This window comes from Trichechus manatus, unplaced genomic scaffold (genome assembly GCF_000243295.1).
Source record: "Trichechus manatus latirostris isolate Lorelei unplaced genomic scaffold, TriManLat1.0 scaffold00198, whole genome shotgun sequence".
Taxonomy (NCBI): domain Eukaryota; kingdom Metazoa; phylum Chordata; class Mammalia; order Sirenia; family Trichechidae; genus Trichechus; species Trichechus manatus.
The window spans coordinates 3867656-3879554 of NW_004444134.1; positions in this window are offsets into that span (position 1 = coordinate 3867656).

An 11899-nucleotide genomic window follows, 5' to 3' on the forward strand; every position below is an offset into this window, starting at 1 on the left:
TGTCTGCCTGGTTTCTGCCGAATAATCTGAGCTTAGTCTTATTGTTTCTCCTCTGTATGTGACTTCTTGTTTTTCACGAGCTGCTCTCAGGATTCTTCGTTTGTCTTTGGTTTTAGCAAGTGTGAATATGATATGCCTTGGTGAATTTCTTTTGGGGTCTCTTCTATATGGTGTTTGTTGAGCTACTTGGATGGCCAGCTTTTCATCTTTCATGATATTGAGCAAGTTTTCTGTCAGCAGTTCCTCAGTGATCCTCTCTGTGTTTTCTGTTTTCTACCCCTGTTCTGGAATTCCAATCACTCACAAATTTTTGCTTTTGATTGTGTCCCACATAACTCTCAAGGTCTCTTCATTTTTCTTTGTTCTTTTTTCTGAGTTTTCCTGAGACAGAATTGTATCTAATTGTTTGTCTTCAATTCCACTGGTCCTGTCTTCCACCATTTCAAATCTGCTTCTCACCCCTTCTATGATACCGTCCATTTCTGAAATCTTGTTGTTTATCTTTTGGATTTCCAGTTGTTGTCTTTGCATAATTTCTAGTTGTGAATTTATTTTGACATTTTGTTCCTGCATTATTTTCCTGAATTCTTCCAATTTTTTGTCCATATTTTCCATGGATTTGTCTATTTTTCCTCATGTTTGTCAGTTTTTGGCTTCAGTCCTTGGAGAATTCTGAGTATTAGAGACTTGAATTCCCTATCAGGTAGTTGTAGTGCATTTTCTTCCAGAGGAGAGTCATCTGGTGTTTTATTTTGGACTCCTATTAGAACCATCCCGTCCTGTTTTTGTAAATGTTTTGATATTGTCTGCTGTCTTCGGGGCATTCAGTAGTTATTTTTCTTGCTTATTGATTGTATATTTGTATGTTTTGTCCTTTTTTTAAAAAAAGATTTGACTATGTCTGTACAGGTGGACTATGTATTCTTTGTTGTTTGCTCGTCTGTGGGCACAATACTTTTAGCCTCCTTCTCCAACTGGCAGGGTCAGTCACTCAGATATGGTACTGCAGGGCAGGTCTAGCTGAAGAGGAGTTACTAGGACAGGTTGTTTGTGGCACTTACTACAGCCACCAGAGTGGGTCGGTAATCAGTGCAGGGCAGGTTCCAGTAGGCCGTGCCTGTGCTCCTTTGTGGTGTGATGTCAAGGGAAAAAATGGGAAAAGAAAACAAAACAAATAAAAAAAAGAACAAGAACATGAATGGCCCCCCAAAAAACAGAAACAAACCCAACAACAAAAGAAATGCTCTCAGGTATCCGTCTGCACGTCTGTGGAAGCCAAAGGAGAGTCTCCTTGCCACACAGCTCTGCCTGTGAAGGGTAAAGAAAAATTTTTAAATGCTTAGTGGCAATGGTTGAACAACAGAATAAACATAATGTCACTGAATTGTACATGTGAAGAATGTTGAAATGGCAAATGTTTTGTTACATATATATTTATCACAATAATAATAATAAAAAGAATGGGTGTATGTCCCAGATACTTGGAAATTAAACTTCAGAAAGGCCTGACAGCAGAGAGGTCCTACGGCAGAGAGGAGAGTAGCAGAGAGAGCTGAGCAGGCTGCTACCTGGCCATGAGCTGGGTCAGTTAGTGGAGAGGCCTGATGTCAGAGAGACTTAATGGCAGACAGCAGCTGAAAGAGCTGAGTAAGCTGCTACACTGGCTATGAGCTGGGCCAATTAGTACCAAAGAGGCCAATGGTGGGGAGGCTGATGGTGGAGAGGCTGTACACCAGAGAACAGCTGAGAGAGCTGTTCCGATTAGAAGCTGTCCTGCATTGAAGAAGGAAGAAGGGAGATATGTGTCCCCCCCACACACACATTGGAGGAGCGGTCCAGACCTTGCCTGTGTGCTTCTAATCTTGATCTCAATTTGCTCCTGTTACTTTCTAGTTGATCCTGATTCCTAAGTTGTAGCCTGTTACTTCCCTAATAAACCACATAATTGTGAGTATGGTCTGTGAGTTCTATGTGGCCATTGCAACAAATTATCAAACCCAGCATAGAGAATGCCATCGGAGGAGAGGGAGACGGCTGGTGTCAGAAATGGTGAAGAAATGGTAGAGTGGAGGTATGTTTGACCTCCACCTCATAGGTACCAGCTTTTGCTAATCCTGATTCTTTCTTGAATTTTGACAGTTCATTTCTCTGCATTACAGTTGGTGTCAGAAGTGGATTTGTTGCAATGGCTCCTGACTCATGGAAGCATGAGGTTTTGAAAGAGAAAAGATGAATGGGCATGGGAGGAAAAACTTTTGATTCTTGGATGGTTATTTTGGTTACTTCTATCTGTAGAAGGAAAGTAAGAGATGTTATGCTGCAGCAGTGGTTACGAAAGCTGCATCTGAAGAGGCGTGGGTTGAAAGCCTGGCAGGTTAAACAAGATGATTGATAGGGGACCAAGGTCTTCTGGTTCAACCCAGCCAGAGACCGAAGGCCATGTACTTAAAATGGGTAAAATAATCTGGGAGTGGAAAAGAGAAGATAAAACTGGAATGTTAAAAAGATTATGTGTTTATCTGATTGCACTATGAATATTTGTCTGACTAAAGAAATGTTTTCCCTAACTGGTATTGTAAAACAACCCTGAATATACGGTAGAAATGATTATTGGGTATTGTAAAAAATACAGAGGGCGTAACTCCACCCTTCAGGCAATACTTGACTGAATATGCTGAAAGGGTAAATAGTAAAGGGAGCTTATGCCAAAAGTCTGTGAGATCAGAAGATTTGCATTAGAGAGATAATTATATTGGACTTTGAGAGTACCATGATGATTGAAGGTTCGATTCATAGAAGAGCTGCTTGGTGAACAGTAAAGGGATATCCCTGTGGGTTATAGCCCTATGGAACCTGAGAGATGTGTTGGAATAGGACTTGGAAGTGCCCATCAGAAGACCTCCTTTTCAGGACTGAAGTTAATGGGAGCCAGTGAGTAGCATAGTATGATTGCTTGAGGTGATCACCTGTGTTCATGAGCTAAGTGGAAGTGGGGGAGGTGTAGCAATGAATAGATGGGAAGAGTGTGGACATGTTCCTCTGACATTTGTTGACCTTGCCCTAGGTGCCTAGGGATGAGAGAAAGAAGAGGTCAGCTGGTCTGAAGTCCAGGGAGTTGTGTAGACTCCCATGTCTATGGCTGGTATGGTGGTACCCATTGACCTAGCTAGAGATTAGATGACCTGGACTCAGGTACAAGAGGAAGACAGAGACACTTATTGATGCTGCAAAATTGACATATGTGGCAAGATTCTCTGCAATTTTGTGGCTTGCTCTGGACTGGACTTTGCTTATGAATCAGACACTCAGCGTTCCAACAGAAAGAAGATTCTTCAGACCAGGGAACATTCTTATCTCCTCAAAGTACTGGTTTGATAGGGATGGGAAATTTAAACATTGGCTGTTTAAAACGGGGAGATAGAGGCAAGAAGTGGCTGGCTACATGCTTTCATGAATGTATTTACACTCAAAATGAGGAGAGCAAGGGAAGATTCCCACTGAATAGATGTTGATATGATTCAGCTGTGAGTAGTGATGTGCTAAATAGAGGCAATTATGATTGTGAAGAGTGTAATTGTAGAAGCTGTAACTGTGGAAGTGTGGACTAAGGGGGAGACACGGGCTGGGCTAGACTAGCACAGTGGTCCAACCTAATATTGCTTAGAAGTTTTATTATGCTGATACCTTGGGAGAGGCTCAAAGCAAGATATATAGTCTCTTGGCCCAACAATCCCACATGCCAGAAGTGAAGCTAAGATAATAACATTTTGGAGAACCTGACCAGATTAGATGGATGTCTGTAGCAGACCTGCATGGCTAGTATCTGAGTGACCACACCTTGAAAGGAGTTTTGCCCTATCAGTGGACTAATTGTTAATGACTGATTTAGATTGGCAAAATGTATAGGGAGGAGGAAGTAACCTCCAAATGTTAAGTATGTGTAAGAACCCATGGCCAAAAGCCAGAAGATGGTCTATGGTGCGAGGAGTTCCTTTATGTGGTCTTTTGCCTTGGTTCTTTGGAAAAACAGCTTGGGAGATTTCCCCCTTAATCACTGAGGAGTTATTACCTTTGCCCTAATTATTTACAGAAACACCTTGGGGGACCTCTCAGGTTGCTTTCTATCCCAGGGGCTTGTTGTTTTGCCCTGGAGAGGAGCCAGTCTCTGCCAACAAAGAATGTTACATTTGTACAAGACCTGACTGAGTTGATTGACATCTGATGGGTAATTGAAGATTGGTAGAACTCTGGTCTGGTGAAGGAGGTCCCACCTTGTAACTGATGAGGATCAGAATATATAAATGACTGAAATGCAGAGGTTTTCTAGGCCTCCTGGTTGACAGGAGCTAGGACAGGAACGTGTATTTAGGACATGGAGGCTCCTCCCAGACCTAATTTAAAAAGGCGGCAGCTGAGAAAGCTGCCAGCTAAGGGCTTGGATGGTTAGCTTAAAAAGCTGCAACTGAGAAAGATGTTAACTGAGAGCTGGGCTGGCAGAGAAGCAGAGCCACGTGGAATCCAAGCAGTTCTGAAGCTGCTATACTGGCTGTGAGCTCAGCCAGTTAGCAGCAGAGTGACATGACAGCAGAGAGCAGCTGAGAGAGCTATCTTGGATTGAAGCTGTCCTGCACTGAAAAAGGGAAGGATGTGCTTCCCACTTTGAGGGAGCTCTCCAGGCCTTGCCTGTGTGCTTCCTGATCCTAATCTCAAGTTGCTCCTGTTACTTTCAAGTTGATCCTGATGCAGAGTTGTAGCCTGTTAGTTCCCTAATAAACCTCATAACTGTGAGTGTGGTCTGTGAATTCTGTGTGGCCATTGCAATGAATTATCAAACCCAGTAGAGTGCCATGGGGGGACGGGGGTGGCTGGTATCAGAAATAGTGAAGAAATTAGAGAGCAAAGGTATGTCTGACCTCCACCTCTTAGAATCAGCTTTGTGTGCTGGTCCTGATCCTTATCCCTCATGAATTTAGACGATTCATTTCATTGCACTACAGTTGTTATTTCATTCACTAAATCATCCACCCTTTCAACAAATATTTATTGATCTCCTAATATGTGTCACAATAGCTGCAACAATGGACTGAAACATATCAGTGATCATGAAGATGGCATAGGACAAGGAACATTTCATTCTGTTATACCTAAGGTTACCATGAGTCAGAACTGACTTGACAGTAACTAACAACAATAATATGTGTTAAGAGCAGTTCTAGGTTTAGGGAAATCAGCAGTGAACAAACCAGTATGAGTCAATGAATCAATGAACTACAATCCTCGTGAGGCTTGTATCATGATGGGAGGAGATGAACAAATAAATAAAATAAGCACATAAAACATGTAGTATATCAGATGGTAACACTGATATGGCTAAAAATGATAGGAGAGTGGATGGGAAGTACCAGGAGTGGGTTTTTTTTCTATTAGATAGAGTGCCAAGGAAAGGCTTACTGGGAAGGCAATAGTTTAGGAAAGACCTGAAGGAGAGATCAGGGACAAGAGCAGTCCAGTCAAAGGGAACAGCAAGTGCAAACGTCATGAGGTGGGAGGGTCTCTACTATACTTGAGGAGCAGAAAGGAGGCCAGTAGCATAAGTGGGGTAGAATTCATAGGAGGTGTGTTTGGGGATGGGAGATCAGCCACAGTCCAGTTGGAGACAAAACCACGCCAGGTATTTGAACAGGGAAATTTAATGTAAAAATTGTGTTGTTGTTAGGTGCCGTTGAGTGGGTTCCAACTCATAGCAACCCCACGTACAACTGAATTAAACACTGCCCGGTCCTGCACCATCCTCAAAATCGTTGTTATACTTGAGCCCATTGTTGTAGCCATCATATCAATCCATCTCATTGAGGGTCTTCCTCTTTTTTGATGACCTTCTGCTTTACCAAGTATGATGTCCTTCTCCAGGGACTGATCTCTCCTGATAACATGTCCAAAGTATTTGAGATATTAGTCTCGCATTCTTGCTTCTAAGGAGCATTCTGGTTGTACTTCTTCCAAGACAGATTTGTTCGTTCTTTTGGCAGTCCATGGTATATTCAATATTCTTCATGAAACCATAGTTCAAAGACATCAATTCTTCTTCCGTCTTCCTTATTCATCGTCCAGCTTTCTCATGCATAAGAGGCAATTGAAAACACCATGGCTTGGGTCAGGTGCACCTTAGTCTTCAAGGTGACATCTTTGCTTTTTAACAGTTTAAAGAAGTCTTTTGCAGCAGATTCGCCCAATGAAATTTTTTTTTTATTGTGCTTTAGGTAAAAGTTTACAGCTCAAATTAATTTCTCATACAAAAATTTATACACATATTGTTATATGACACTAGTTGCAATCCCTATAATGTGACAGTACACTCCCCTTTTCCACCCCACCTTTCCCGTGTCCATCCAACCAGCTGTTGTCCCTTCCTGCCTTTTCATCCTGCCTCCGGACAGGAGCTGCCCATTTGGTCTCATGTATCTGCTTCAATTAAGAAGCACAATCTTCAAGAGTATTATTTTATGTTTTACAGTCCAGTCTAATCTTTGTCTGAAGAGTGGTCTTGGGGAATGGTTTTAGTTCTGGGTAAACACAGCGTCTGGGAGCCATGGCTAGGAGGGTTCAACCAGTCTCAGTCGAACCATTAAGTCTGGTCTTTTTATGTGAATTTTAGTTCTGCTCCACACTTTTATCCTGTTCTGTCAGGGACTTTGTACTGTGTTCCTTGTTAGGGCAGTCATTGGTGGTAGCTGGGCACCATCTAGTTCTTCTGGTCTCAGGCTGATGGAGTCTCTGGTTTATGTGGCCCTTTCTGTCTCCTAGGCTACTACTTTCTTTGTGTCTTTGGTGTTCTTCATTCTCCTTTGCTCCAAATAGGTTGGGGCCAATTGATGCATCTTATATGGCCACTCACAAGCTTTTAAGACCCCAGACACCACTCGCCAAAGTGGGATGCAGAACATTTTCTTAATAAACTTTGTTATGCCAGTTGACCTAGATGTCCCCTGAAACCATGGTCCCCAGACCCCAGCCCTTGCTACTCTGTTCCTTGAAGTGTTTGGTTATGTTAAGGAAACTTCTTAGCTTTTGGTTTAGTCCAGTTGTGCTGGACTTACCTTCACCTAAGATGATTCTTGTCTACTATCTAATTAGTGAATTCCACTCTCCCTCTCTCCCCACCCTCGTAACCAACAAAGTATGTTTTCTTCTGTGTATAAACCTTTTCTTGAGTTCTTGTAATAGTGGTCTCATACAATATTTGTCCTTTTGTGACTGACTAATTTCACTCAGCATAATGCCTGCCTTATTCATCCATGTTGTGAGATGTTTTACGAATTCATCGTTGTTCTTTACCATTGCGTAGTATTCCATTGTGTGTAAGTACATAATTTGTTTATCCATTCGTCTGTTGATGGGCACCTAGGTAGTTTCCATCTTTTTACTATTGTGAACAGTGCTGCAATGGACATGGGTGTACATACCAAGGAGTGAGATTGCTGGATCATATGGTACTTCTATTTCTAGCTTTTTAAGGAAACACCAAATTGATTTTCAAAGTGGTTGTACCATTTTGCATTCCAAAGTTGTTGTATCATTTTGCAGTGTATAAGTGTTCCAGTCTCTCCACAACCTCTCCAAAATTTGTTGTTTTCTGATTTTTTTATTAATGCTAGCCTTGTTGGGGTAAGATGGTATCTCATTGTAGTTTTGATTTGCATTTCTCTAATGGCTAATTATTGTTAGCATTTCCTCATGTGTCTGTTAGCCTCCAGAATGTCTTCTTTGGTGAAGTACCTGTTCATATCCTTTGTCCATTTTTCGATTGAGTTATTTGCCTTTTTGTTGTTGAGATGTTGCAGTGTCTTATAGATTTTAGAGATTGTCTTAATCATCTAGTGCTTCTATAACAGAAATACCACAAGTGGATTTCTTTACAAAGAGAAGTTTATTCTCTCACAGTCCAGTACTGCTACAAGTTCAAATTCAGGGCATCAGCTCCAGGAGAAGGCTTTCTCTCTCTGTTGGCTCTGGAGAAAGGTCCTTATGGTGCATCAGTCTTCCCTTGATCTGGGAGCATCTCAGCACAGGAACCTCAGGTCCAAATGATGCACTCTGCTTCCAGCATTGCTTTCTTGGTGGTATGAGGTTCCCATGTGTCTCTGCTCGCTTCTCTCTTTTACACTTCAAAAGAGATTGGATTGAGACACTATCTAATCTTCTAGACCTCATCACTAGACATGACCAAACATCTTGCTGGATTGGTTACTTGGTTTGAAGACTTAGGACTATAGTCTCTGGGTGCAATTCTGTCAATTGACATAATGCAGCTCATAAAGATAATGTTCTACATCCTAGTTTGGTAAGTAGTGTCTAGGGTCTTAAAACCTTGAGAGTGGCCATATAAGATACAACTATTGGTCTCTACACATCTGGAGCAATAAATAAAGAAGGAAACCAAAGACCCAAAGAAAAAACTAGTCTACAGGACTATCGTCCACATGAGCCAAGTCCTGTCCTGCCTTGAGACCAGAACTAGATGGTGACCAGCTACCACTAGCCAATCTTGTAAACCTCATCAGTATAACCTCAGCATAGTGATAAGGTTTACAACATATAAGGGAATGACATCAGATTACACAATCATACATTACAGGGAATCATGACCTAGCCAAGTTGAAAGATATTTTTAGGGGACACAATTCAATCCATGACACAGATTATACCCTGATCGGATATGTCATAGCCAAGAATTTTTTCCCAGTCTGTAGGTAGCTTTTTACTCTTTTGGGGGATGTCTTTTGATGAGCATAAGTGTTTGATTTTTAGAAGCTCCCAATTACCTAGTTTCTCTTCTGGTGTTTATGCATGTTAGTTATGGTTTGTATTCTGTTTATGCCATGTATTAGGGCTCCTAGCATTGTCCTTATTTTTTCTTCCATGATCTTTATCATTTTAGATTTTATATTTAGGTATTTGATCCATTTTGAGTCAGTTTTTGCACGTGGTGTGAGGTATGGGTCTTGTTTCATTTTTTTGCAGATGGATATCCAGTTATGCCAGCACTATTTGTTAAAGAGACTGTCTTTTCCCCAATTAACGGACTTTGGGCCTTTGTCAAATATCAGCTGCTCATAGGTGGATGAATTTATGTCTGGATTCTCAATTCTGTTCCGTTGGTCTATGTATCTCTTGTTGTACCAGTACTAGGCTGTTCTGACTACCGAGACGGTATAATAGGTTCTAAAATCAGGTAGTGTGAGGCCTCCCACTTTGTTCTTTTCTTGAGTAATGCTTTACTTATCCGGGGCCTCTTCCCTTTCCATATGAAGTTGGTGATTTGTTTCTCCATCTCGTTAAAAAATGAAGTTGGAATTTGGATCGAGATTGCATTGTATCTGTAGATTGCTTTGGGTAGAATTGAGATTTTCACAATACTGAGTCTTCCTATCCATGAGCAAGGTACATTTTTCCACTTATGTAGGTCTCTTTTGGTTTCTTGCTGTAGTGTCTTGTAGCTTCCTTTGTATAGGTCTTTTACATCTCTGGTAAGATTTATTCCTAAGGATTTAGTCTTCTTCCGGGTTATTGTAAATAGTACTGATTTGGTGATTTCCTCTTCAACGTTCTCTTTGTTGATGTGGAGGATACAATGATTCCTTTTTTTTATTGTTTTAGTTTAAGTGAAAATTTACCTTTCCAGTTAGTCTCCCATACAAAAATTTATACATACATTGTTATGTGACCCTAATTGCTCTCCCCATACTATAATAGCACACTCCTCTTTTCCACCCCTGCTTCCCCATGTCCATTCAGCCAGCTCCTAACCTTCTCTTCGATTCCCATCTCACCTCCGGACAGAAGCTGCCTGTTTAGTCTCTTGTATCTACTTGAGCTAAAAGGCACACACCTCACAAGTATTCCTTTATGTTCAACAGTCCAGTCAAATCCCTGTGTGAAGAGTTGGCCTTGGAAATTGTTTTAGTTCTGGGCTGATAGAGAATCCAGGGGCCATGCTTTCCAGGGTTTCTCCAGTCTCAGTCAGACCACGAAGTCTGCTCTTCTTACTAGAATTTGAGTTCCGCACCCACCTTTTTCCTGCTCCATCCAGAACTCTATTGTGTTCCCTGTCAGGATAGTCATTGGTCGTAGCTGGGCACCATCTAGTTCTTCTGGTCTCAGGCTGATGAAGTCTCTGGTTTATGTGGCCCTTTCTGTCTCCTAGGCAACTACTTTCCTTGTGTCTTTGGTGTTCTTCATTATCCTTTACTCCAGGTGGTTGGGACCAATTGATGCATCTTAGGTGGCTGCTTGCAAGCTTTTAAGACCCCAGACGCCACTCACTGAAGTAGGATGCAGAAAATTTTCTTAATAAGCTTTGTTATGCCAATTGACCTACACGTCCGCTGAAAGCATGGTCCCCAGATCCCTACCCCTGCTACTCTGTCCCTCAAAGTGTTTGATTGTATTCAGGAAAGTTCTTAGCTTTGGTTTAGTCCAGTTGTGCTGACTTTCCCTGTAGTATGTGCTGTCTTTCCCTTCACCAAGATAATACTTGTCTACTACCTAGTTAGTGGATAACCCTCACCGTCCCTCCCCACTCTCATAATCATCAAAGAACGTCATCTTCTGTGTTTAAACCTTTTCTTGAGTTCTTAAAATAGTGGTCTTACACAATATTTGTCCTTCTGTGACTGACTAAATTCACCAGCATAATGCCTTCCAGATTCCTCCATGTTATAAGATGTTTCATGGCTTCATTGTTGTTCTTTATCATTGAGTAGTATTCCATTGCATGGATATACCATAATTTGTTTATCCATTTGTCCGTTGAAGGGCACCTAGGTTGTTTCCATCTTTTTGCTACTGTGAACAGTACTGCAATGAACAAGGGTGTGCATATATCTATTTGTGTGATGGCTCTTGTTTCTCTAGGATATATTCCAAGGAGCGGGATAGCTGGATCATATAGTACTTCTATTTCTAGCTTTTTTAAGGAAGCACCAAATTGATTTCCAAAGTCGTTGTACCATTTTACATTCCCACCAACAGTGTATAAGTGTTCCAGTCTCTCCACAACCTTTCCAGCATTTATTATTTTGTGTTTTTTGAGTTAGTGCTAGCCTTGTTGGGGTGAGATGATATCTCATGGTAGTTTTGATCTGCTTTTCTCTAATGGCTAATGATTGTGAGCATACCTTCATGTGTCTGTTGACCACCTGAATGTCTTCTTTGGTGACGTGCCTGTTCATATCCTTTGCCCATTTTTTAATTGGGTTATTTGTCTTTTGTTGTTGAGGTGTTGCAGTATCTTGTAGGTTTTAGAGAGTAGACGCTGATTGGATTTGTCATAGCCAAAAATTTTTTCCCAGTCTGTAGGTTGCCTTTTTGCTCTTTTGGTGAAGTCATTTGATGAGCATAAGTGTTCGATTTTTAGAAGCTCCCAGTAATCTACTCTCTCTTCTAGCACTTGTGCATTGTTACTTGTGGTTCGTATTGTGTTTATGCCATGTATCAGGGCTCCTAGGGTTTTTTCTTCCATGATTTTTATCTTCTTTTTTTTTAATTAGTTAATTTATTGTTCTGTACTTCAGGTGAAGGTTTACAGAACAAACAGTTTCTCATGAGACAGTAGTACACATATTGTTTTATGGCATTGGTTAACAACTTCACGAAATGTCAACCCTCTCCCTTCTCGCCCTTTTTTTTTTTTTTTTGGTGAAAATATACATAGCCTAAGATACACCATTTCAAAAATTTCTGCATGCACAGTTCAGTGACATCAACTATGCACTTCCAATTGTGCTGCTATTCTCACTTTAGATGAACGTTTACAAAGCAAAATAGTTTCTCATTAAACAGTACACGTGTTGCCTTATGACAATGGTTAACAACCTCACAACACATCAACACTATCCTT